At 39.6% G+C, this 27,874-nt stretch overlaps 1 protein-coding gene across 7 annotated transcripts in view; it reads left to right on the forward strand.

Moving 5' to 3' along the window:
• The window catches only part of TENM1 (teneurin transmembrane protein 1), a 770,124-nt gene that overhangs the window by 460,258 nt on the left and 281,992 nt on the right, over positions 1–27,874 (forward strand). For 4 of the 7 annotated variants that reach the window (XM_074551697.1, XM_074551701.1, XM_074551700.1 and 1 more), the window contains exon 1: positions 4,998–5,137. The exons of the other annotated variants lie outside the window; for them this stretch is intronic. The gene's annotated coding sequence lies outside the window, so the exon portion shown is untranslated. Of the gene's footprint in view, positions 1–4,997; positions 5,138–27,874 lie in introns of those variants that run through there. 7 annotated transcript variants of the gene reach the window in all.

A 27,874-nucleotide genomic window follows, 5' to 3' on the forward strand; every position in this document is an offset into this window, starting at 1 on the left:
CATCTTGCAACAAGATAGCTTAGAGGTGAATTTTGTGAGAATGTTTGCAGTTATTTACAGGAGTTCTTTCTGAATGTGAGACATGACACTGTAAAACCTATTCTTTTCTTTGAAAATTTAAAAAGGGAACAAAGGAGACTGGTGTCATGTAGTGATGGAGAGCCTTGAGAGAGAGTCAGTGTCATGTTTGGATTCCTCTTTCATAGCCTGTAAACATCCTAAAAGGCAGTGCTGCTTCCTTCAGTCTTTTGCACAGTAGAAGCTGTTCTGTAAACAAATCTATTTCTGGTACATTTTTTCCACCAACTTGACTATGAAAATGCATCAGTTTTTATTTCTTTTTCAAAAAAAAAAATCCACTTCTCTCTATCCACTTGGTTCTGGGAGTACAGTTTCTGGAAAGAAATATCCCACCAGAAATTACAGTTACTTCTCTTTTAGTTCTACAATATGAAGTACAGTATCTTGCAGAAATTCTGGGACAAAACCTTTTCAAGAACTGGTAATAATATGGGAGAGCAATTTCATAGTCAGTTTTCTACATCTCAGTGTATTTAGCCGAGGTTCACAAAAGTAAGGTCTTCCATCTGAGAATGAAACAGAATAGCAACTGTCCCTACTTTCTGGCCCCTTCTTTTGGTCCAGAAATTAAAAACTTCTGATTGGTGTTTCACAGCTCACTTTCACATTTCTCATCTTTAAAAATTTGAATGTTCCCAGACTAAGTGCAAGACTGTGTGTCTGTACCTCACTTTAGTGCAATGTATCAATTTTCAGTACACACATAACTAGAAAAACATATAACGGCATGGTATGCTGATAAGTGTTAAAAAATTGATCCTGATTCTCTTTTACCCTTCAGTTAGTGCATCATTACAGAGAATTTGCATTGGGGACAGTTAGACTTCTGTTTTGATCATATATTACATCCACGCCTCATGCACTTCTATCAGACTGATGTAAGGTATCATTTTAAAAAATTGACATTTTCCAAACCCACTGTGCAAACTCTGCATGAAGGATCAGTCTCATTAGTTTTATCAAGTATAAACCTGAGTTTTTAGAAAAAATGCAACCTTGTGTGGTATGGTTGGGACCCCATGTTGATGTACACCACAGGCTCTCCCTCAACAGTGTCCTTTTAGAGGTTGACAATGTCTCTAATGTCCTTGTAATTTTTCTCCCTCTTCCAAAAGGGGCAGGGCACTGCTATTAGTGCTACTCAGTCCCTTCTGTCACTTTCTGTCAGACAGCTGGGATCTCAATGCCCTTTATATTTGAGTAGTTTACTAGCAGTATTAAGGGACTCACTGTAAATATTCCATCACCTTTCTGAAATAGTTTTTTTTTTCTGTTGAAAAGACAGAAAGAAACTAAGTCTTTCCAGTACCTTACAGGGCAACAAGAGAGCTGTAATAGAAACTTTTAAAAGGACATGGAGTGACAGGACAGGGGGAATGGCTTCAAGCTGCCTAAAGACAGGTTTAGATGAGGTATTAAGAGGACCTTCTTTGCTGTGAGGGTGGTGAGGCACTGGCACAGCTTGCCCAGGGGGCTGTGAATGCCCCATCCCTGGAGTGTTCAAGGTCAGACTGGATGGAGCTCTCAAAAACCTGGTTTAGTGAAAGGTGACTCTGTACGTGGCAGAGGGTTGGAATGAAATGGTCTTTAAAGGTCCCTTCCAACAAAAACTATTCCATGATTCTATGGAGTTGAGCCTTGTATTTTGTGTATTAGCATTGTGATCTGGCTGACCTCTTGCTTCGGTGTTTTGAAGCCTGCTAACTGTAAGAAGAAGTAATTTCCACAAATGGCAAATCAAACAACCACTTCAACTATTTAGGGAAGTGTCTTATGTCTCAAAGTCGTCAGGAAAGCAGTCTAGTATAAACCAGAAAAATTCCCCAGAATTTCAGAGAAATTTTTGAGGAATTTATCTGAAACAACAGATGCACAAAGAGGAACTTTCAGCATCATTCTCAGAAGCACAGGCTGACAGAACTTTGGTGAATGGTGATAATCCTACCCCAGGTGGGTTGAAAAGTTCCTCTTCAGCTGTGAGACCAGCAGCTTTGTCTCAGGTCTCAACTCAGATTGTTGCAATGCAGTCAATGATCTTTATTCCCCCAGGAGGAAAATTTAAAACCAGTGCTTCAGCATATCTCAGCAGGTAGAGACAATGACTCACTCAGGAGGCTCATCTGAACTTGAGTGAGCCAAAAGGTGTCAAGCCAGTCCTCAGCATCAGTGCTGCAGTGATGAGTGCTGCACCTGTGCACTCGAGATACCATCCCCTGCTACTTACAGAGAAAATCTCCACTGCAGAGCTGTGACGCTACATAAACTTACCTGTGTAAGAAAACTCCATTTGGCACCAGCATTTCTAGCAATATTTTACTTGCTGCTTTCTTTTAAACTAGATTAGCAGGCTTGGCTGTGAAATCTGAGGGTCAGAATTCTTTTTTCTAAATGCATTTAGGTTTGATGCACTTAAGGACTCTTGTTTCCAGGTATAAAAATATTCATCCTGATCCTTGGAAAGCTCTCTATCTGTATCTGTTCCTTCCACTGGAGCATTTCCTCTTAACTCTTATTGTCCCACTCTTATTGCCCCACGGGATCTGCTCCTATTTCTGTTGGAACTTGCATGTAACACACCCACAATTCCAGACTTTCTTCTGCATCTTTTTCATGGAATAATACATAGTATCTGCATGGTTCTCTAAGCAGATCTTTTGAGTTTCCCTAACTCATTAGGGAACATCCATGGGTATATGAAGTTATCACATATATATGTGATAATTGTATGTATATACATATATATATATATGTATACATATATATATATATATATATATATAATTGTATATATATACATATACATCAGACACTCCACTTGGTACCTGGCAACAATTTTCCACTGCTGAGTTGAGCCATGTTATTTCATTTTCCTCAGCAGAGGCGAAGAGACAGAGGTAGAACTGAACATCCACCTCCAATGATTATCTTTTTATGCTTTCCCTTGATGAGGCTGCCATCTTTTTATGACTACTATATGTTAATGACTACAACAGGCAATTCTATAGGATTGCAAGAAGAAGAATTATTATAATTTGTGTTCCTTGTCTGCCCACAGCAGACCAATATTTACTTGACTTAGTACTTAAAACCTGGAATCCAGATGGGTCAGCTGTCTTGCTGTATGTTTCTGTGACTAACATGGTGACTTCATTCAAGACCTTTTTCTTTCTTTGGTTTTGAGTTATATCCATGTTCAATCCATGATGTCTAATTTTTGAGTTAAAGAATGACAAATGTTAAAGTCTGTCCAGAGAGAGAAGAAACCAAAACAAACATGCCCACTGGGAAGGAAATTTACATTTTACTTTAGGCTCAGAAGAACTCAGACTGATCTATACTGCTGATCTTTACTACACCTACCAGGACTAAATCACAGAAATTTGAGAGGACTGTTTTGGCTTAAAATAATTAACTTCTAGAAATAGTTAATGATGAAGACTGTTCAACAACTTCAAGGTTCATGAGAAATAGATTTGGTTACTTCTGGCTTTTCTGGGCTTCCTGTGAAAGTAATGTATTGAATATCAGATTATGTTACCTAATTTATTATTTTTTTATTTATGCATTCCAAGATATTACATAGGTACCTTGAAAATGTTATTTTATCCAAATACATATGTAAACACCATAAATTAACTGTCCGAATGATGTACGTTCTGGGGCACAGCACAGAGTAAACAAAAGGACTCCACTTTGGGTGGTCCATGCAGAAACTTACGAAAGACTTATAGAAACTTACAAAGACGTAACAGCAATAGTGAATTGCACGCTTTTTTCACAATGTTTTCCTGGGACTAAATGCACAAGACAAATGATGTAAATAACCTCAGTGATTTTTAGGAATTGATAGATATGTGTATGCAGTATCCATGTGAACGCAGACCAGGATGGAGGCAGACTGATGAGCCAGGTCCAGCCTCACAGGCACACCTTTTCCAGTTCCTTGCATTTCTTCAGCACAACAAAATTTTTACGAATAAGTGCTGCTGCAGAATTAGCTGTTATGAAAAGAGCAGGTGGTAATAATTTTTGCACCTTGTATGCCTTCTTGAGTATAAACCGTGTAGAAATGATGAAATTATAGAGATCATCACCAGCTGAAGTTCCCCTCCGCTAAGACCAGGGACTCTTAATTGAGGTGGCCACCGGAGATCCCCACTTTAATAAACTCAGATCGCGAAAGGAAGGCTGCTGAAGCACCTTGTATAAATCAGCGTCCCTCTCCCACGCCTTGATTCCACTATCAGTCCGATTTCCCGAGCAAAGTAAATTATTTAGGTGTTTGCGCTACATCCCAAGGCAGAGGCCCGCCCGTGCGGCGTTCTTTCCTCCCTTTCCCCGGGACGAGCGGCGAGCCGGGGCAGCATCCCTCCCCGAGGGGAGCGCAGCCGCCTCACCTGCCCGCAGACTTGCCGAACTCTGCCCGAATCCTGCACGGCCACGGGCGGGGCCGCCTCAGCCGCCGCCGCCCGGTCCCTCCCCCGGCCCGCGCCCCCTCATTCCCTCCCTCCCGCCCGCCCCGGGGCAGCCCCGGCGCCGCTCGCGCCCCCTCAGCCCTCGCCCGCCGAGGTCGGCGCGAGGCGGCTCGAGGCGCGGCGGCGGGCAAGGCGCCTGCGCAGCTCTCCCGGGCATGCTCATTAACAGCGGAGGAGCCGAAAAGGGGAAAAAAAAAGAGAGAAAAAAAAGAAAAATCCCACCCTGAGAGCGAGCGGCGCCGCTGACACTACACCCGCCGGAGAGCAGCGGCGGCAGCAGCAGCGGCGGGGCTGCGCCGCGCCGGCCCCGCGTCCCTTCACGCCTCGGCTCCCAGCGCCTGGTGCGGGCAGCTGCGGGGCGAGCCGCGGCAGCAGCAGGAGCCGGCGCGTCCCCCCGGCGGGGCGGAGGGGCCAGGGCGGGCTGCGGGGGAGCCGCCGGCAGCGGCGATGTGGATTTATATTGGCCCGCGCCGCAGCCGCCGGGGAGCGGGGCGCGGGCACCGCACCTAGAGGCGATGGGCGAAGCCGTCGGCGGGGCTGAGCCGGGGCGCTGCTGAAAGTTCAGCCGGTGGCCGCGCTCGGTAAGTTTGCCGGGGAGGCGGGAGCGGCGCCGCGGGCGCCCGAACTTCGCGTTTCGCGGGGGGCAGCGGCGTCCGAGCTGGGGCGGCAAGGGGGGCGCCGGGCGCCGCCGGGGATGCCTTACCCCGCCGGAGCGGGAGCCGCCGGGCGATCCCGGAGGGGTTTTTTGGATGGCATTGGGTGTGTACGTGCGGCTCCGTGTGCGCTGCGCGGGCGGCGGTGCCGGCGGGCGGCTGCCGGGCTCCGGGGCGGTGCGTGCGGGCACCGCGCGGCTGCGGGAGCGGCGCCCGGCAGCGATGCCGCGCTCGGGGCTGAGCCCGGCGCCCCGCACACCTACAGCGGGGCTCCTTCTCCCGCGGTTGCCGGGCGCGGTGTGTGGGCGCGGAGCGGCGCTCTGACCGCGGTGCCATCGCCCCGGGCGGCAGCGGCTCCCCGTGCCCGAGGCGGAGCGGGGCGCGGTGCGGTGCGCGGCTCTCCGCGGGGTGCGGCGAAAGGCGGGGCGCTGCCGGGGGCCGGGCTCCGGCTCCGCGCTGGCGTTGCGGGGCCGCTCGCATGAAAAGCCGCATCTCGGTGCGCGCAGGGTGAGGTGGCTCCGCCGGGGCAGCGGGACCGCGCTGCTCCCAGCTGGAGGATGGAGCAGCCTGATGTCTCATCGCTCCGCAGGCGTAATCTGCTAAACGTGTGCTTGGTGTATTCTCCTGCCACCGGTTGTGGGATCTGGTAATCTCCTTTAGTCAAGGCGTGTGTACATACAGGCGGTACGCTGCTCTGCTGCTTCCAGCTGTTTTTTCTCTAAAACACCTTACGGCTGCAGCTCGTGACTGACGGTTTAAGCTTGGTGTATGCTCAGAGCAGCTGTGGATATGATTGTGGTACATAGTGAGGAACCTGCCTCTGTAGTATTAACTGTATGCTCTTACCGTGCTGAGTGGCAACACGTTTACCTTAGCAGATCTGGGCTTTACGTGTTCTTAGACTGAAATCAATGCCGAGAGCTGCCCACCTTCCCCTTTATTTGGATTAAATATATGCTACCTCTTTAGGCTGTGTAGTAACTAACTATCTCAGTGATAGTCTTTTATTGATTGTTTTCCCAATATTCAAAGATTGTAGATACCCATCTTGATTGTGCTGATGCTTCCCTGGTAATTAACGAGTCAGACACACTGACTATGGAAATAAATACCAACTGTCCGTGTGGTGGGGCAAGCATCTCAGACATCTTCTGTGTCTCCAAATGGTTTTGCAGTAACCCCCACCACTCCTAGTGCCTGGATTTTACCTGTTAATTGTGAAGATTAACGTAAAGCAGTTTGATATTGGAAGCATGTGAGCACTTTGTGAATCACAGAGAGCAAGATAAACTGTATTAGGGGAAGAGCTATACATCAGAAGGTGAGATACAGCCCCAATAGCTTTCCTTCTTCCTTGTCCATAGTTTCTTTTCAGAGCTTATTTTATACATGACCCTTAATGCTGTGGATTAATCTCAAAACACTTTTTCACAGGCAAAATGCAATCTTCTTAATAGCCTGCTATCCCCATAGATATCATATTGATAACATAAATTCATCAGAAGTTGATACTGTAGTTTGAATATAACTGTGTGTCTTGGGGATTTTGGCTTGCTGGTTTGTTTTAAGAACTCAAATCTCTAAACTGCTGGGGATTTTAGGAACCTCTCAGTCTTGTGTGTTTTTTAATTGTTATTTTTTGTGTGCCTTTTTTTGTTTGTTTTTTTAATCACAGTTTTGTTTCAAAGAATGGTTCAAAGTTTTCTGAATAACACATATCCAGTAGAATTTTTCTCTGAATATCTGATCTTTAAAAAACCTCAATCAAAACCAAATAAGATCCCAAGACAATTATATTTCAAATACAGAAATAAAAATCCTTTATTTTAAAGAGAACAGTTCCTTTCAGTTGCCAAATTTTAAGTATTTAAATGATGTGTATAAATAGCAAACGAGAAAATTCTTATTAAAAGCAGCTTTTAAGAATGTGGGAATGCAAATTACTACTCTCAGCACTTCAAGTAGTCAGATGTGGAAGTAAATGAACATATTGTATTGATGGCTTATGTGTAAAAAAGCCATTGAAGTGTATTCAGAGTTCTATAAAAGCAGTGTCATCTGAGGAAAACTGTGGCAAAGGAAGTCTATTACTCATTTGATGTGGCATCATAGTTAAAATGGTAGTTTTGAAAACTGAAGAAATTACCTGGTTGCTCACACGTGTGCCTGTAGTCACATATGGAGGTGTGCAATGTTCTGCTCTGCAGTAATGGCTTTGGAATAGGTAGATGTATACTTCTTTCTTTCCAATGAGATAGGAAATTTAGAGAATTGGTGTTGATGTTAATTGGAGCAGACAGGACATTATTTCAATGTGATTCATGAGGTCTAAACGGTATGCATTTAATTTTTTAATGATCTTAATCTGAAAAATGTAAGAAGAATAATGCTGCTTAATATATCATAATCTCAGGGCTTTGAATATGGGAGAACAGTCCTCTCCATTTGGTCAGGAATATTTTTTGTTCCCATTGTACAGACTGAGAGAATGCTGTGTCCTGTCTTTGCTTCTGTCACAATGACTGCCAGTGTCTCACAATGACTGTGTGGGACTAGATTTTGAAATGTTTTAGAGTCCAGATATAAACTATGGTGATGGAACTATGTCTGAAATTCACGAGTTTCTGTTTTCTTGTCAGTTTCTTGTTCATTTCGATGTGCCCATTGATTATATTTGACAGTTCAGCACAAATGAGTTAATGATAACTTTTGTGAGACCAAACAGACTTAATACAGTTTTGCTCTTTCTCTAAAAGCCCAGTTTTGAGTCTACCGATTTGAGGTCCAAAATTTTCTGCCTTCAAAGTTGTGAAAATAGGATTGAGTCAAACTGTACTTTGGTAATTGTTGGTGGAAGCAGTTTTATGTATTGCAGTCACTAATCTGTTTAGCTTCTTTAGTGTTTTAGAGTGGTGGGTGCATGAAGTACTGCAATACTTATGCAGCCTTTATATGAGTTAAGAAAAGGAAATACAGTGTTGGGTTTCTTTTGGTCAGTTTTTTTTTTCTCACCTTTAAAGTTTGGTTATAATCCCAGAGTACAAACTTTAGATTTCCCTAGATTTTTGTGCATACACAAGTTGGTGACAACTTACGTTTCTAAAACCTATGCAGAAGTTACCAATAAATATCACAGTATTAAAACAGTAAGGAGAATTTCACAGACTCAGAATAGTTTGGGTTGGAATGGATGTTTAAAGGTCATCCATTCCAGCTCCTCTGCAATCAGCAGGAATATCTTCAAGTAGATCAGGTTTCTCAGAGCTCTTTCCAGCCTGACCTTGAATGCTTCCAAGGATGGGGCCTGTACCACCTCTCTGGGCAGCCTGTGCCAGTGTCTCACCACCTCTACTATAAAAACTTCTTCCTTAATCTAAATTGGCTCACCTTCAGCTGGAAGCCATTATCCCTTATCCTGTTTAAGTCATTGTTGTTGATATCAGTATTTGACTACAGTCCTTTCCAGTGAATAAAGAAAAATCATTCTTGTCTCACAAATTAAAATGCTTGCTGTGTTTGGGGAAACCACATTGAAGCTAAGACTTGTGAAGGTTTTGGTTCAGAAAAAAATACCATGTTTAGAAAAATTTGCTGATTTTTATAATGTAAGGTTGTGTGGAATCTTAGGTGGACACATGTTAAAGTGATGCTGTTGCTCCCCTGTAGAGGTTGATTTAGTCTTACACTCTGTTGATACAGAAAAGTTACAGGTGGTTATCCAAGCTTCTGTTCATCAGCAGTGCTGCATTTCTGTATGATGCTGGTTTGTAACGGGGATGACAAAGTCGAAATTCCACTAGAGAACAAAAAGCTCTGTATCTAACGTTAGTCTAGGTAGCATGCAAACCTGTCATCTGTGGTGACAGACAGATCAACCAGCTACCAGCATTTCAACCTTTCCATTGTTCTGCCGGACCAGCACTGCATCACTGAGGGCTTTTGCATCTTCCCACTTTCTCACTGATGCTCACCAAGAGCATCATCATTATTTACCAGGCAGGGACTTCTTTTAAAAGATGGAGCATTTTGCTGAAGTACTGATAAGTGGCGTATTCAAAGTTTATTGAAATCAGTTAGAGGTAGACTTGTCCCTCCCTCAGTTTGCCATTTTACTAACTTACTTTTTGTGGTTTCTTGACCAAGGACACAGCACAGTAATATTTGGCTGAGCTATCACAGATGCACAGAATTGTTCTGTAGTACAGCTGTAGCTGTAGGTTTTACACTATGATAGAACTGCCAGTGGTAGATGCCTCCTCCAAAGTGACTATCCAACATGTATCTTGCTATTGTTCTGCTTTCTGAATCAAACAAATAACTTAAGAAAGAGACAGAAATGTGCTATGTGTCAGTTGATCTCTATGAGTGAAATAAGAGGGAAATTATGTTAAATGGTACTTCTGTTGGATGGAAAGTAAGATTTTGATGCTGATTAAGTAAAAAGGAGATATTAGTTATATTCTTATCTTGGCACTTTGATAAGCCTGTTCTTGAGACTCTTCTGTTGCATTTCATAATGAGACTGCTTAAATGAGCAGATTTCAGTCCTCATCCATCTTTGCCTATGGCTGAAACCACATAAATATTAATTCCTTAAAAAAAGTCTTTACTGGTAGGCTTAAAAATCAGTTCACATGGATGAAGCTGAAGTCTGCCATTACCATCTAACTTCAGAAAAACTCATTTTTTATTTGTTGATGCTTAGGTGTTTTCTGTTTATTTGCTTGAAAGCCTTCATACATCTTGAAATTTGATGCACTATAGTGTGGGGGGATAGAATATAAGAAAATAAAGATAGTGTAGAAAGTAATCTCACCCCTAAGGAGTTGCAGCTGGGTTAATTATCAAAGATTAGGAACAGGCCTGACTTTAACAGGCCACAGGTGTAAGCAATGAGAAGAAGATGCTATAAAAGAGTGGGGTGGCTGGGTGAGAAGGGAACTGGCGTCAGTGGCTGCTTTGTGAAGGAGAAAGAGTCAGTGCTCTGAGGAGCTGCTCACGAGAAACACCAAGAAGGTAGGAAACTTTTGTGATAGGAGACAACAGTGTGGAACACCTGCAATGAGATGACAACACTATAACATGGCAATCTTTGTGTATAAATTATAGCTGTAGTTTGCATTATGCAACACGGTAATGCCACTAGTATTTATACTTGACAGGAGAAGTAATTTAGATGGTTCTTTATTTTTTAAAATAGCTTGTAGGTGTTACCTGTTCATTTAATTCACTATATTAAATGCCATTGGTTTTACCTTAATGTGTCTTTAATAAATTTAAAAACCTGTTTGAGCAACGAAAAAGCACCAGAAATACAACTTTAGGTGGAAATTGAAATATTAATATCAGTGATACAGGGTTAATTGAATGTCAGGAAAAAAATACCTTCCAGAGGATGAAAACTCCTTTACTTGTAACTTCTACATTGAGAGTAATTTCAAGGTGTTTTAGAAGTTGAAATGAGTCCTAAAATGGTGGGGAAAATGCATCCTAAAACTGCAGTTTCTAACTTAACTGTTGCTGTTATATTTGAACACAAAATCTAAAGCAGTTTCCTGAATAATAATGAAACGAGGCATAAAAATTAATCTCCATAGAAAGTCCCTAAGGGGGAAAAAAGACAGATGACTTTGTGAAGAGCATTCTGGTGTGCAAGGAGATGAGGCATTTCTCATATTCATGTTGCTGAGTAATCTTTATTTACTTGCATGGAGTAAGTTTTGGTGCTTTTTTCTCTTATTTTCTTGAGCCAAGGATGTTTGACTCTGCCTGCCCTTTCCACAGATTGGGCACGCGAGTTGAGGGCTCTTGTTGCCAGTCTAGCTGGATTCTGATTATCTGTCAGTAAGTAACTGGTATTTTCAAAGCTTCTCTGTTAAAGTTCCAGTTAGTCTGAAAGAAAAGGAAGCTCTTTTCTTTTCAAGCTTTCAGAAGCAGTTCACTTCCTGCCAGCACTGAAGCTTTGTCTCTTCTGTAGCTTGATGTTGAAGCTTCTATACTGAACTCAGCATGTTTCCCTTTTCTCTTGAACTGATGAAGAGTCAAAATTTAATGTAACAGATTCATCAGCTGGGAGTGAGGATGGATTTATTTTGGAGAACTGAGATGGTGAAGACTTATGTGTTCTCCTCTGCTGAATATGGAACCTACATGTTGGATTTCTTGAGTTTGTGTGATTGGGTATTGAATGGAGCAGCTTTGGACTTCTCCTAGGTATTTGCCACATAACCTTTTGTGCTTTCAGACTTGTGACTGTATCTAGAAATGGCAGAGGTATGGAAATTGAGAGATGCTGTAAGTCATCTTGTATGTATATGTGTTTACACTGAATGTAGACAGTATGCTCAAATTAATAAAAATAATCAAAAATTAAATTAAAAGTTATTTTTATTTCATAAGTCTCAGAATATGACTGCTGGATCGTAGGTGTCTGTGTTACTTGTGATTTAAAGACCTGTCTTAGGTTTTCTATGTTCAGAACTTTTTACAGACATACAATTATATTGTGTTTTATCATTGCTTACTACTGCTGTGCCATAAATCATCAAGCCAACACAAATGGGGCCCTTGAAGTGTTAGTCATTCCTGCCCCATGCTTAATGAGTAACCTTTGACATTTCAGTAACCATCAGCATGCTGGGTGCTAAGTGTACTGTCTACCTTGTTATCAGGTGGAGACAAGTTCTCATTTTTAAAAGAAATTACTCAAAGTCAAATACAAGAGAAATGTGTGTTTCTGCTCCCTCTCCACATGTGCTTTTGTTTGTAGATAACTAAAAGGCATGAAATCTTTCTAATGTGTACCAGTTTTTAACAAGCAGAGGCTGTGAGCAAGGGTTTGCAGGCTCTTATTCCATGCTAAGCTGTGGTCAGAGTGCAGGGTGGTTACAGGGTGAGCCAGTGTCTGGGGATAAGCACCAAGAGCTCAGCTGTGTCAGCCAGAGAATCCAGCATCTTCATTAGAGCTGGAAAATCTGGAACCATTTCTGCCTATGTATATTTATATAATGACAAAGTGGTAGTGAGTGAAATATAAACAGTTCTATGGTGGATGGTGGATTTCACACCAGAACATGAGAAGCAGCAGTAAATCAAATCACGGCTCTTCATATTTTAGTAATGTTTTACCTTATTGATTGAACATGGAGAGTAAATAAGAGTCACCCATTTTAGGTTAGCAAATCTTTTTCTTTGCTCATCATCTTGCAGATCAATGGTCTGATCTAAAAATAATAAAATGTCTCTGACATCTGTTTGAAATAGACTGCATGAATAGTGTGTTCAGCTTTTTTGTTTTGCTCTGCCTTTTTAATGGTGGGGATTGCCACACCTAAGGGATAAATGTAGGGCTGCAGATTAACTCACAAATGCCAAGTAAATGCATCAAAATATTCTGCAAACGTAAGTACCATAGCCATTAAAATGTTTCATTTGCAGAATATCAAAGATGTACTCCTAAATAAAATAAAACTATTGAGAGCCAAATATTTTATTTGAAAGGGCATGGTTATAGTACCAGGGTACCCTTAGTAGTTGGCTTTATTTTCAAATAAAACTGAATGTTTTCTAGATTTTGATGTTTTTAAAAAATTTGTGTTTTATGTCATCACTTTTCTATGTATGAAAAGAGTTACACTTTTCTGGAGGAGATCTGCCTCTATCTAAAAAGTAGCCCAAACTGCCTACATCCTAAAAAGGAAAAACCTCAATCAAGAATCACTCATAATTGCATGTTACAATACAGTATGAAAAATCTGCTGTGTCTATTGTCACCCTTTCTCCTCAGAATTTATAAGCTAATTTTAAAATATCAAGAGAATTAAGAGATGGGAGAAAAGACCATGGTATGAAATCAGAGGGAAAAGGCTCTTAGTAGAGTGCTGCTGCTCAGTGTCAGAGAAACGTTGGGTGTTCAAGAGTTTAAGTTGGGAATCATTTAGGAAAGATTTGTGTAGAAAGGATAGGTGAGAAATAATTGGGATGGGAAAGAAACCAGCTGCTCTTCTAGGCCAAAGGAAAACTGAATATGCTGAAGGAGACTTGAAAATGGTAGAGTGAGGAGATGAGGTGAGGTGGAGCAGGAGAACGAAGCTGTGTGACTGGAGCAGTGAAAAAGGCCAAGGGTGTTCCCCGTTTGCTCTCGTGTTCCAGGTAGGCTGCCACAGGCAGACTCATGCCACTGATACCAATTGTTAGCAAAATGCTTTTGGCAAATATGAACTAGTCTAAATTTGCCTTGACTGATGTAATCAAACACTGCACTTGTATAAATATTTGTAGTGACATGTACATGTGCTTCCCCTACCTCTGAGCTTGTGTTAGACTACAATGCAGTCCTGTATAATTAACTTCTGATATATTTGCTGTTTATGTCAAATTTCACAGGAAGATTTGTGACAACAGGGTCAGTAAAAACCTGAACTCCACGGCTTTTCTGGAAGTAGCATTGAAGGAGTAGTTGGGAACGAGTTTCTGAGACCCAGGCTGTGATCACTGGGGTGTCCTGCGCAGGGCCAGGAGCTGGACTTCAATGATCCCTGTAGGTCTCTTCCAGTCTGGGATTTTCTGTGATTCTCTGACCCATCTTCACACTGACCACTGAGACTGCTGTGATTTGTGAGGGAAGATGTAATGTTTTGATGTGTGCATGGGTTTTGCTTATTTTCAATGAACTGTGACCCCTTCCACAAATTTCTTGTGAAGAGCATGAGAGAAGTGAAGGAGGATGATGAATCTGGAACCAACTTTCTGAATTATTGTTTGGATAATGTATTAATGGAAACCTTACAAATGACAAAGTTTGAAATAAATTAGAAGTAGAAATGAAACATTTTTCAAAAATCCCTCCAGTAAATGTTTATTTACTATTAACTGATATGCAGTAACAACTTCAGTATTAATTTCCTACAATGAGGATGAGTGAGATCAGTTCAAGGCTGTTATACCCTGAATTTGCAGACAGCTCATTGTAATTAAGAAATAAACCTCATAGCTGTTGTTCTGATTTTTCCCTGATGCTTTGCCTGGGGGTCAGAAATGTGTTCTTGATGCCTGTTGTCTGTAGGCACTAGAAGGCTTAAATAGCATTGTGCCTATTAACAGAAGTTGTTTGCATTGGTGCAAAAATTTCCCTCCAAAGCTGATTTAGTGTTCCAACATAAAAAGGCTGTGGAATTACAAGGCTGTTAATAGATGAGAAAACAACTATATGTACCATGAAGGTGATTATGACCACAGGAAACTTGTATCAAAATTGCTTTAGGTCATAATGTTATATTATGGAAACTTTAAAAAGGTTATTTCCTTAAACTGTTAACAAAACTGGTCTTCTGTTATGGTTTCAGCTCCTAGGGACAAAACCTTAAGTATGGTTTCTACTTTGTCTGCAGAATAAAACGAGTTCTTCTCCTGATAGTTATCCTGGGAGCTGAGCATCCTGTTCCATTTGAGTACAAAGGCATAGTTCATTACTAATGGGAAAACAAACTTTCTCTACCATGGCAATTCAAATTGAGCTCTCTGCTAAGTAGTGCTCATTAAAAAAATCTATCATTTGCAGGAATTACTATTTTAGCCCTTTAAATGTTTCAATGCTTTTTCTTACACAGAATGAGATTTGCATATTTAAAGAAAAAGAAGGGCAGGAAAGGACACTTTCAGAAAGATTATCTTTCTGGGGAAGCACACAGCTAAAATTGGACAGTAGATGAGCTGTATAGGCCTAAGGGGCAATGATAACAGAATTAGTAGAAATAAAGATTTGTTGTTTCCTGCTTGCTGAAATAACTCATCTGTTTTGGGGAATATGTAGATGACACTCCCTGCAGTGTAATTTATTATGTGCAGTTTCTGAGGATTCCCAGATTATATCCAAATTCACTTTTCCCCTTCTGGTATCCAATTAATGGGGAACTAAAGCAGCTCTGTTTTATCTGCTTCTGCTGCTTGGTCTGAGAAGTCTGAGAGAGCAGTTCCACTCATCTCTGAAGGTGCATTGCCCTCTCCAGTGCAGCAATGTTCTCCCCTCTTGGATGCCTTTTTATCCTCTCCAGTTCTTCCCTCCTTCCACACACCCATCAGTAGTGTTTGGGAAGGTCCCTGAGGACCTCTTAAGGTGGGTGGCCAGCAGTGGCAGAGTAAGACCGCTCTAAATACACTGGTATCAAATTATTTAACAGTACGGTTTGTGAAGCAGGACTGTAAAGTACCGAGTGCCTGTTGCACGTTCCTAGCTAGGCAGCTGTGTCCTGCTTGGGATCTTACCCTTCTAGGTTTCAAAGCAGCAAAGCTGATCTAACTATACTCTCTCCATGGTTTTTCTGTTACATGGAAGCTTTCTTTATAAAGAGAATTTTAAAAAAACCCATAAATGCTCTGTTGCATTTTTAAACGCTTGGGTCAACTTGTAAATTTCTTCAAGAAGATTGTGGGTGGATGGGGAATTATTTTTAGAATCAGAGATCTGCAATGCCAAGTATGCATCCACTTTTATGTTTTCTTAGTTATGACTAAAAGACTAAAGATACCTCTTCTAAATCTTTCTCTTGACATTCCCTGAGCAGCTTAGATGAAGTTCTTTGCTGTGGACAAGCAGTTTAAGAATTTTACATGGGTAAAGGGATAATGTGGGGGTCAGACATAGGGTTTTCTGTACGAGATTTAAAAAATGGATGTTCTAATTCAGTGTCATGCTTCTTGTCTGCATTTTTCTAACAAACCCATAAACAAGGAATATTATTTTGACCTGGCTACTCTTCATTGATGGTAGAGATGGTGGCCAGACACAGAAAGGTTCAGTTTAGTATTCAGATCCTCCTGTTAGTGTACCTCTGATCTGAACAAAGGCATAGTTGTAGAGTAAAAATATGTGTATTAGGAGAATACGCCTCTAAATAAATGAGCATTCATTGAAATTGTGAATCCAAGGATGGAAAGCATTAGCTACAGAATATAATTCTTGAGAAATTAGTTCTTTGTCATGAATGGCATTCAAGATGACAAGTGTCCATTTAAATTCTCAATACTATGGACTTCCTGGAATTTTATTTTATAGAAAAAAATAAATTAATTAAAATCAGTTTATTCCTCCTTTGCAGTCATATATATGAAACAATTTCAAAGGATATCAGATAAAAATTCTTTCCATAGTAAAAGGTGTTTATAGAATGATGTAAGGAACTTAGCAACAAGTTGTTCTGAGACTTTAAAACAATCCAGTCTTTGAGTTTGTTTTTTGCACAACAATTTCACCTTTTCTTCAACTTGCCTAATGGAATTGAAGCTGTAATTTGCAATGGTAAGGTGAATGACTGGAGTTTAAAGGGTTTTTTCTGAATGAAATTTCAAGGTAAGTCTTATCTGTAGAGTTCTTGAGGCAATGGACTTTAGGGGTATTATTCCTACATTTAAAAATGTTGATAAACTTTTCAGGTTTGGATAAGAGGGAGAAGTAAATATATGTAGCCTTCAGCCATGGAGTGCTAGTTTTCCTGGGAGATGAACTGAGAAACAGCAGATCTTAGTATCTCATTTGTTTATTGTGCATTGTGGATCAAATTGCTGCTCACATTTCTCACATGTTTAATTTTTTAAAGGCATTTAATTTTCAAGGCATTTAATTAATCTTTAGAAATATTCAGGAGAATAACTGGTTTGTGTTTTGAGGGTCACTGACACAACTCTCTTAATTTTTCTTCAGCACCTAATACTGTGCATGCTGTGAAGTAAATCGTTTCTGAGCCCAAACTTCAGCTTATGTTACTGTACTTCTTCAGCATGGGAGGTATCCAGCAGAAAATGCTGGTTGCATATGTGTGCCATCCTCAATGGAATTTGCTGTTGTTTTCCAACATATTTTTATTGTTCATGAAATCATTCATGTACTTCACTTTCAAAGGGTGCCTTATTTATTTCAAAGAAATCTAGGAGATTCATAAAGCTTAACTTTTATCTTTTTTCATCATGGGCTAACATTCCTGTTAATTGAAAGGTTTCACAGTGGAAGACCAATGAAGTCTGCAGAACTTCTTTCTTGTTCTTTCTCATATGTAAAGAATATCTATATCAGTATTCAAACAGCATGTGCAGAGACACTGAATATTAAATAGTGAAAATTAGTGATCATAAAGTGAAACTGTGTGTACTTGGATGTACTTAACGTGAGTCATATAGCTGGCATTGGTTCTGAATCAAGTGCAGTATTACTGGGAAATGATTGATACGTTGCTTTTATAACAGCATAACAGCTGAAGTGATTTTTCAGCATCATTTGGAAATGGATAGGGACTTTATTTTCAGTTGTCATAATATTCCACTTTAAAATAAATGTGCCACCCAACAATGATGAATTTGTACTCTCTTTTTGAATCAGGCTGATATTTTTGAATCACTTGTGCTCTAAGCTCCATGGTAAAAATGAAGTTTAACTTTCCTTATGCTTGGCTTTTTAATTTGGGCAGTCCTTTTGCATGGTGCAGTACAATTTGGTGGTCACTAGGAATAGTGTGTAAGAGTTGCTAACATTTTACTGGGTGCCTAATTTCTAATAGTGTATTTTGGGTTTTATTGAGTTATAGTATGACTAAGAGCCACTGGCTGTAAATCAGTAAACATTCAATGAAATCTAGAGACTTGAGTTCTGAATTCTCTCTGAAATGTTCCCCAAGGTATATGCCTGGTATCCTTCTTAAATGGGGTGTAGACAAACTAGCACAAAAGATGGTTAAAACCAACACGTCAACAATTTATTAATTCAATCTACATGGCAGTTTTTTTTTTTAATTACACCTTTCTTAGATCTTCCTGCACACTCCAGAGAGACCAATATAATTGTTGTTTTGGAAATCAGCTCTTCAACTTGAGCTTGTGAGCAGAGGGCAACTTCACATTAGGAGAAAAAGCCAAGTTCAAGTGTGGGGTGCAGAGAACAGCCCTGCAGTTCTGGGCAGCCCGGCAGGATGGAAGGCAGCACCATGGACAGTGCATTTCCAGAGAGTAGGCATACTCTCTCCACAGCTAATAGTCAAGAATTTAGTACTTGTCATTCTCCCCCAGGTTGTCTCTGTTTCCTGTGACTTTCTTTTCCCCAACTGTATTTGTTGTTTAACTTATAGTGATTCAATAGTGGATATTTGGATGATGTGGAAGTAAAGAGTTTTTACTTTTTCTTCTCCCAGATTTCCTATTTTAATTTTTTAAGTGGAGGTCATCTAGTCCATAGTCCATTTTGAGTCTCTCTTTACAACTCTAAAGGCTGAAGTTTTTGCAAAAGAGTTCTTCATATGAGCTTTCATTCCTATTTCCTGATTACAGTGGGAAAAAAATGTAACATAACAGACTCCTTTTAGGCTGAAAAAAAAATTTATGTAAATCTTAAACATTTGTTTCTATTTGCATGTTAGAATTGAAATGTATGAACACAAATACAACACGTTTGTCATCTTTTAAATTCGTTAAAATGTCAGTAAAGTAGTAAATATTTGGTTCTGTTTTCTGGCAGACTGGGGGCAGACAGTAGCTGCCTTCCAATTAGTAAAAGCCCTCCTACAGAACTGTAAAAGGTATTCTCAGTCTTTATCAGCTTTTAATTTTACATTATGGAAGTCACAATGGCCCACGTTGTCGTTAGCCTTCTGCTTGTTTGCTTATAAGCATCTCTCGGCTCATATTCTTTTCAATTTTGCCTGAGCAATTGCACCCTTTTTTCTACAAAAGCATTTCTTGTACTTTTTTTCACACTCGGTGTTTGTTTCAATTTTTCTTTCATCAGTTCTCATAACTTTGTAATAAGCCTCACTTTTCCTCCCAACATTTGGTTTTGTTGTTTTTGTTTTTTTTTTTTTTAACCTATGCTGCAAACATTGGGGAGTATTATGTGGTGTTTCATGGACACAAGGTTAAAATTCACACAGTAATTCCTGTTTTCTTCGTGTACATGTTAGATGTTAAGGTTTTGGTTTACTGCTTAGTCTCATACTATGTATCAGTAGTAGAGCATAATGACAGTTTTAGTTTACATTCTAGTCTTAGAGTCACGGAAAATATTTGGGTACTTTGATCTGAAAAGAAACAAATTCTCCAAAATGCATTTTCCTAAGATACTGATTTCCTAAGACTACTGGTTAAGTGAAACATCCTAATATGGAAATTCAGTCTTGAATGGTGGAGCTGAGTTATACTGTATCAACTTTATTTTTAAATAAATAACTGACTGAGAAGTTGTAAATATGGTGCTGCATAAAACCCTAATACTCTGGTAGTTTTCAGGAGAGATTTAGAACTGTTTGCTTTTTGAGAGGAAAATATTGTGACAGCTATGCTTAAACATGTTTTATGTGTTTAAAAATTCTCCCCCTTAGAGTTAAAGGGGGAAAAATCAAGAGATGCCCAAAACAGGCAGTTGGACATTAGTTCAGAGGAAGCTGAGACAACTCTTTGAAGCTTTATAGATGGAAATCAAATCCTGCCATGGATCAAAACACTTTCAGGTTTCCTGTAATTATTTGCAAATTCTAAATTTAATAGCTTGGTTTTTCTAAGAGTAGACAGACTTTGTGCAAGCAGACTTGTGTGCTTGTATACTCTCAAGTGTTGTCTCTCCAATGAATTGTACTCAAAGGTCACTTTCCACCCCTTATCCCCCAACTCCCTCCTGATGAAACAGGTGCCATATCAATACCTTGTCCTTTGTCAATATTTGCAGTTGTCCTTAGAGTGACAGTGTAAGAGTAATTGACGAGCATTTGTCTCCTGTGAATTCCTCTTTTTCTCTTAGGGTGAGAATATCTCATTAATAGAAACAACAAAAAAATGGTATTACTTGCCATAAAGTGTTCAGTATTTCAGGACTGTGTGCTTCAAACCTCTGTGTCTGCTTCTTCTGCATTAGGTTTCAGCTTTTGTTTTAGTTTCTAACTCAGTCTTGAAAAGCAGTAGGTAGAAAAGAGATTCATGAAACCTGTATCACCTCTCAATAATTGGTGTGAAGACCTAGTAATTGCTTTATTTTGTAGATAACTTCCCAAACAGGGAGTCTAAATACTGTCTTCCATTGAGCCGGAGAAGCTGCTTTGTCCATTAGGGCTTTTCATTTAAGTTTGTGATGCCATTTCATACCAGTGGTAAGTCTTGAGAGTTGAAATGAAAGGAAAATGAACTACAGAAGTTGCAAACCTTGAAGAAATAATTTTCTCCACCCTTTCATTGAAAAACATAATCACCCAGTGTTTGTGTTATCATTAAAACCCCTAATTTCTGTCCTTCCTCTTTTTGTAATTCAATCATGTATTACCCAACCAATTCACAAGTGTTCTGGTTTGGGTGTAATATCCAAGGATCAGGAATGAAGAAAGTGCCTTTTCTTCACTAATGATTATCAGACACACAAATGGACAATGGAGAGCGTGTTTGAAACCCACCTGCCTTCAGATGGCGAAATAATTAATCTTTCTTCTGCCTCTTCTTGTGTAAGTTCTGGGCTGTTTTCCTCATTTGCCTGGCTCATCTGTAGGAGCATGATTGCATTTGTGCAGTCATAGATGGGGACACTGCCAGGTCAGTCTGTTGCTCAGCTGATAAATGGTTTCTTTGGCAGTTGTGTGAGTTCTTGCCTGCAGCCATGTGGGAAGGTAGGAGTGCCCATGGTGTCTGTGGAAAACAGAGATACTGAAGTGAAAATGCAGTTTCCTTCTCTGTCCTCTGGTGTAGTGGTCAGAGGTCACAGTGTGGCCTGAGGTGAGCCTTGGTTTCTGGCCTGAAGCTGTGGTACCTCTTAGATCTGTGATGTCCAAAGTCCTGTGAAGAAGCAATTGTTGCTTTTGATGCAACACCTTAATAATTTCTTACTAAAACTAGCCTTACTAGTTTTAGTATGAAATAGCTGAAATGCATCTGTAAGAACCATTCTTTAATTTAAGGCAATTCTGGTTTTTTACATAATGTTGACATTTTCTTCAACTTGTTGCCTACAGCTGGACTGTGAAAACTAGACAAACTTTTCAGAGTATTTGAAAATGTGAGTCAAAAAACCTGGAAGAACAGAACATAGTGAGAGCATCACAGCAAATCTAAAATACACCAATTCAAGTAACTATAAACCAGATGATTGTGAGGAATCTAAATAGAACTATTAACCAGGTAAAGTAATTTGTTACTGCATAATTATCATATCTGCTGGAGTAAAGGACTTATTATAAATTCAGTGTTTCCAGAAAAAAAAATTCACAAGAAAGTTTCAGTTATGTCTCTTGGGCATTCTTCTGGAAAAGCTTGAACAGTGCCATTATCTGGGGTTTTTTTTCTTTATTGTGATACATTAATATGATGTTATGAACATAGAATATTACTGTTAGTGTTCAAATCAGGAAAAATCACTATGATGTAGGTACTGATGGCAATTGACTGAAGCACAAAAATACATTTTGTTACTTTTATTAAAGGCTGTGAAACTTTTTCCTTACCTTTAGACTCACCCGCCTTAATGTGGTTGTAAAAGTAATAAACAAGGGCATGTGGCCTGGAGAAATTAAAAGTCAGGGTAGTGTCCTTCCTGGTTGGCCTTAAAGATATAGTAAACATAATTGGTAATTCAGTAGCAATTGTGTGGTAGTTTGTCAGATTTTGTTTAACCATCTGTTTCCTTTGTGTTGAAGGGAATCATGCAAAAGAAATTTAAACCATTAGAGTTTTGCGTTTAGTTAATTATCATCTGTTTATTAAATATGAATATAGACATATGTATGTGTGTATATATGTTTGTTCAAAGCCATATTATACATGGAAACTTGGCTATGGTTTTTTTTCCCAGTATCCTTTCAAAATAGGTTGGCACTTTCTTCTTCTTCTTCTGAGGGTAAATGCTGTGTACTGTGCTAAGAGAAACACTTGCTTAGCTTTTTGTAGGTTCAGGTCTAGAAACAGAAGGGCTAAATACAGGTTAACCATTTTTATTTTTTGTTCTCTAAATACAAAAGAAATAAAGGTGATTTCCTGCAGATTGTGTCTTATCCGCTGTTACATCTGAGATGCCAGATCTTCTCTCTGTGATCTTTTATTCATCATGAAAATACCCTGGAGCAGTCCGAGTTTCTTCCTGCAGTCTCCAGGGTATCCTTGCTCTTTTGTTCTTTATCTGTCTTGGCCCTGACTTGCCAGATGTGACAGCAGTTTCTGTGGCTGGTTGGAGTGTGTGTGCTCACAGGCTGGCCAAAGAGAAGGGGTAGGTGTGAAACACTCCATTTCCCCCAGAAACTGGCTTCATCTTGTATCTATTCTGGACATCTGATAGAATAATTTCAGCTTGAAACCTCTGAATAATTTTAAGCAAATTTCACTTTGTAATCATTATAATTATGGGACAGAGATAAGGAAGGACTGGGAGGGATGGAGTAAGGAACTCATGCTGGTTTCCAGTTGTTTACGTAAATTATACCCTGATTTAATATCTGATAAGCACAGGAGAAGTATCTAGTGGCCAATATGAATAATAAACCTCTGAATGCAAAATTTGAATGCTCAGGGGAAAAGACTGACTAAAATTTGTACAGGAATGAGATGATGTGTTCATTTTCTGTCTATTGTGCAAGCTAAGCTCTGCAGAGGTTGTGTCATCATACAAATAATATTTGCAGTTAATTCTTCTAAGTACTAATAGCAATTTGTATCATTTCCATTGGTGAAGGTGTAAAATCTTCTTAATCAAGAAATGTTAAGGGGAAGAAATTTTCTTTTAAAGGAGCTTGCATAAGGGATTAACATAGTTTAACTAAGTGTCTTTAATTTTTAGTGGTTTTGGTTTTCAAGTTCTTTGTACACTTTTAATTTTCAAAAGACAGTGATTGACACCAATTACACTCTGGTGTGTGCTTTTTTTCTCTAACTAGTGCTATTCTTCGGGCAGTGTAAAGCTTTTTCCTTTGTCTGCTTATGCTTCTTTTTCTTAAATTAATTTCTGCGGTTTTATCTCTGAGAGTCTATATAATTATCAATTAATATATGTAACTAGTTATTTGGCATATCTATAGCAGATGAGTATAATTCATGCGAGTTCCAGGTAAATTGACAGTTTTTATCTGCATTGTGGAGATTGTGAATCTTTATCTTGAGTTTGTTTCTCCCACTTGTTCTTCCTTTCTCTTCCTTGTTGTTCCTTCCACCTGTGTAAAATAGTCAGGATTTCCCAAGTCTCTGTGTATGTTTGAATGTAGCATGGAATACACATCCTTGTACTGCCTCAGGACTGCACTGCATTTCCAGGTTAAGGAGAGAGTTGAAGAACCTACAGGTCTTCAGCATTCTGCTGTAGGAAGAATTGGAATTTACCTGTGCCTGTAATAAACTTGCATAGTCCCAGTCAATTTCTCTTTTATTGTGTTTGAGATGAAGTGTTAAGTGCTAAAAGAAGACCCCCTGTTATTTCTCAAATTGTTACTTACCCCTAGGTTTTAATGAATATATTGCTATTGAAGAGGAGAATATTACAGCCCTGCTTTGCTGAGCCACGGTGGTGCTGGGGAGGGAAGTGCCCCCGGTTGAAGTTCTCCTCCAGGGTCACTAAGGGCATGGTTCCCTCTGGAGCCTGGAGGCGCCTGGGACCCTGTTCCTGACTTCCCTGCACTGTGAGGAGGGAGGCTCAGCCTGAAGAGATGTTCCCTGAAGTCCAGAGCTTGTTTGTCAATGCACAGGATCAGTCAGCAGGATGAGATTCACAGACTGACTCAGTGATGAGGAGTAACCAGCAGCTATCTGGTAAAGGTTCCATTTTTATTGGAAAAGTGTATGAAATTGGACATTTTGTCATGTTACACGTTACTTCCTAACAAGCCATAGTATAGTTTCATTCTTCAAAAAATGGCATTAATTTAGAAAGATCATAAAGTTCATAGAGTGGGAGATGCAATCACCATCTAAAGCATTGCAGGTATACAGAAGCTTGATCCCATTTTCTGTTTACTCAGTACTACTAAAGTACTACTTTAGCTCCCTAAATTTAGTGTATCAAGTTGAAGAGCTTCAGAGAAACTACCAAATGCTTTTGGAATTCACGAGCTCCAGGCTGCAGAGCTGGAACACACAGCTGCCAAGCAGATGATGTGCCAGTTCTGTGATGCTCTCAAAGTCCTTTGCTCTTGCTGCATTGTGGGGCAGGACAGGATGCCCTTCTGCTGTGGCATTTCTTACATTTGCTTAGAAAATACCAGTCTGGGCATCTGCAATGTCAGGCTTCAGCTGCTTTGCTTTTTTTTGGATTTTTCTGGGAAGTCCTGAGATGATTTGTGTAGCCAGTTGCATTTTATAAATTGTACAAGCACTACTTTTCAAATGGAGCCTTTATTAAATATATTTAAAACAAAAAGCCAGGAAATGTGTTTTAAAGAAACATTTCTCCATCACAGGTAGTTACTTATTTGCATGTACGTTGATACCTTATCTAAGGATATTCTAGATTTTGCAGGAATTTCACAGTATTGTTTAATTGCCTTGTGTCAGTGTACACGCATATGTTGGTCTGTTTGTCTTTCTGCTGAGAACTGGTGAAAGAGAGATGGTGGCAGTCACTTATTCGTGGTTGTGTTGAATAGCCTTTCAATTCATGTATTTTGTGACCACCATTTCAGAGCTCATAAGATAAAAGTGACAGAAACTTTGCCTTGCATCATGGTTTTAGGTAGCCCTTTCTACATTTTTTATATGGACTGATTTTTCCCTGGAGTATTTGAGAGATGTAAGCTGAACATGCCATTCTTTATGGGCACTGCTGAAACAGCTAGGTGGCAATGTTCTTCTTGTTTCTTATCCTGGTACTAGTCCATGATTAAGATGTTTATTAATAAAGAGTAGTACCTTGTAGATTTCATCAGAGAATGAAGTTAATTAAAGTAGTTTTTCAGAAATAGTGATCACATAGAGGTTTGAGAAGGAATATGTCTATAAAACTATTTATACTTGTTACACATATGCTATCTGAGATAAAGCTAGGACTAACAGAATAATAATTTCCCATTCTTTTAAGTAGGTGTATTGTATCTGGAAGAGAAAATATTTGTGTATTTTAATATTTTGGTTAATATAATAAACATAAATCTGGAATTTTGTTCTACTAAAAGTGTGCTTATTTTCTCCAGGTTAGTATTCTGATTGATTCATAGTTGTGAATTGAAAAATGTTGCAGTCATCTTATAGCTAATGCTTTATTGTCTTGATGTAGTTTTACCATATCACCAGGCAGATCTCTGGTGGTCTGGAATGCAGAAGAGCAGGTCACTATTGCTTGTATATACAGATACAACAGATGTTGTATGTGCTCATCTTACATTCCCACAGAAACCTCACTAGTTTTGTTTCTGGTGGAGGAAATGGCTGCAAATGAAGATGGGAATTGATTTTGGCTCCTTCACTTGTGCTGGCTGGGTTTTGGTGTGAATTTTTTCTCCAGATGCCATCAGTTCAGGTTTTGGTAAAACTGGCTGCTGCTGAAGGCAGTGTATAGCAGTAGTTCCTTTGCATTCTTTTAGATGCCATATTCTACCGAATCTGCTCTGCAGTGTGAGGATATGATCCCAATCTGTGTTGGGTTATGGTGTTTAAAGCTTTCATGTATACTTACTGCAGCATAAGATTGTTGTAGACAGGTAGAAGAATTATGGAAGAAAGGCCTCATAAAACCAGGCCTGCTCTGTTAAACTAATAACTAGCTGTCATTTCTTCTAAGTGCAGCTAAGTAATTTGGAAGTTCCCATGCGAAAACAATCTTAGGTATGAAAGGTTTGTTAACACAACAACCTATTCTTGGGTAAAAGACAACTAGCACCTGCATAAACAATAAGATCTGTCTCATGAAACAATAAGATCTGTCTCATGAGAATCAGTAGAAAAAATATGTAAACTTACTAAAAATTTACAGAAGTTTGATAGATGTGCAAAATACCATGTACCAACCAATGAACTAAGTGTGAATGTATTGTCCACCAGTGAGATCTGACACGGTGCCTTCTGATAATCCTATAAAATATGAGCTGTGCAATCAAGGTTCAGCTTTTCCTGCATGAAGAAAATGGAGTCTCTGCTGATTTATTCCAATATAAGATAATTCAAACAGTCTTTTTATGAAGTAAATTTCGTAAAACTACCCTCTAAAAAAACTTCTGTGGGTGAATTATTTGTGTCTAGGAAAAGAATATTCATGTTCATGTTTTTGTCGTGATTCTAAGAGGATGTGCGTAATATTCTGCTGTAGTAAGAACAGAGAAAGAAAGGGAATTGTTCAAAGCAAAGTTATTGTCCTGTATTCTTAATTCAAAGAACTTTTTCTGTTAAAAATATCAGCATGTTTTCTTATTTCTTATTGTTGAGAATCAGTTATTTAAATTGTTGTGACTATTAGCAATAGCTGAGGCTTGTGTTAAGATATGGAAGTAGTTAAAATTGTACTTTGATTTCCAGATTCTAAATTTCCCATACTTAGAGTCACTGCTCCTAGTTACAAAAAGAGATGTTAAACCAGAATTTTAAATATTGGTTGAAACAAAGGGAGAGATCTTTGTGCAGAGACAGGACGTGGAACAGTCCTGATTCTTGCAAGAGGAGCTGACAGGCAGGATGCTGGAGCTCTGCAGTCATTGCTGCTGCTGCTCCCTGCCTGTAGAGGAGTAGGTATTGCAGTGGTTCCAGTGCTTCTCGATGTTTCCTTTCTTTTGACCTACACCATTTTGTTTGCTGGAAATTCTGAGATGCAAAACCATTTTTTTTGACTATTCAGTTAAGTCAAAAGTTTCCAAACTACCAGAGTTAAAATGGAATTCTTTCTGAATTCTTGATATGACACTGACTTTACCTACGACCGTTCTTATTAAAAGTGTGATTTGTTTACTGGTATTTGGCTACTTTTCTTGAGAGCAGCTGGTTTGGGGCTAGGTTTTGTGATGCAAACAGTGTTGATAACACACAGGTGCTATTGCTGAGTCATGCTTGCAGGGTGCTAAACCCCTTTCCTGCTCCTCACCCCACTGGAGCCGTGCTGTCCTGGGGATGCTGAACTCCTGCCCACCCTTGGGACATGGGGAATGAATTCCTTGTTTTGCCTTGCTTGCGCACACAGCATTTGTTTTATGTATCAAACTGTCTTCGTCTCAGCCCACGCATTTTCACGCCTTTACCCTTCCAATTCTGTTCCTCATCCCACAGGAGGAGACTGTGGGATCAGCTGTGCAGGGGCTGAGCTGCCTGGGGGAGTTAACCCACAGCATTTGTGTTGTCTTGGACTAATGCAATCTCTTTCTCTTTACTTGTATCTATAGGTTAAATTAAGTCATCAACCAGCAAATTCAAGTCTTCTATTTTGAGACCAGACAACTAAAAGATGTGCAAGTTTAGTATTTTGCATTTCCATAGAAGTGATGTTTCTGATTGCAAGGCAGTGCTCTGGCTCCCACATGAAGTTTTAAATATATTCCAAGACTTTTATACAAGGAACAGTCTTTTTTCTTTAATAGAGACAGGTGCTGCAGCTTCCTTTCCATCGCTCATTCCTTCCCTTTAAGCAGAACATTTATGTGGCCAGGATTAAATCTTTCTTCAATTACAGAATTCATGTGTAATTTAAATTGAGCCTGCATTGTCTGGATCGTAAAAGCATGCATACTTAGTATGGCTTCTGCATTATTTTTCTCT

This window comes from Zonotrichia albicollis, chromosome 14 (genome assembly GCF_047830755.1).
Source record: "Zonotrichia albicollis isolate bZonAlb1 chromosome 14, bZonAlb1.hap1, whole genome shotgun sequence".
Taxonomy (NCBI): domain Eukaryota; kingdom Metazoa; phylum Chordata; class Aves; order Passeriformes; family Passerellidae; genus Zonotrichia; species Zonotrichia albicollis.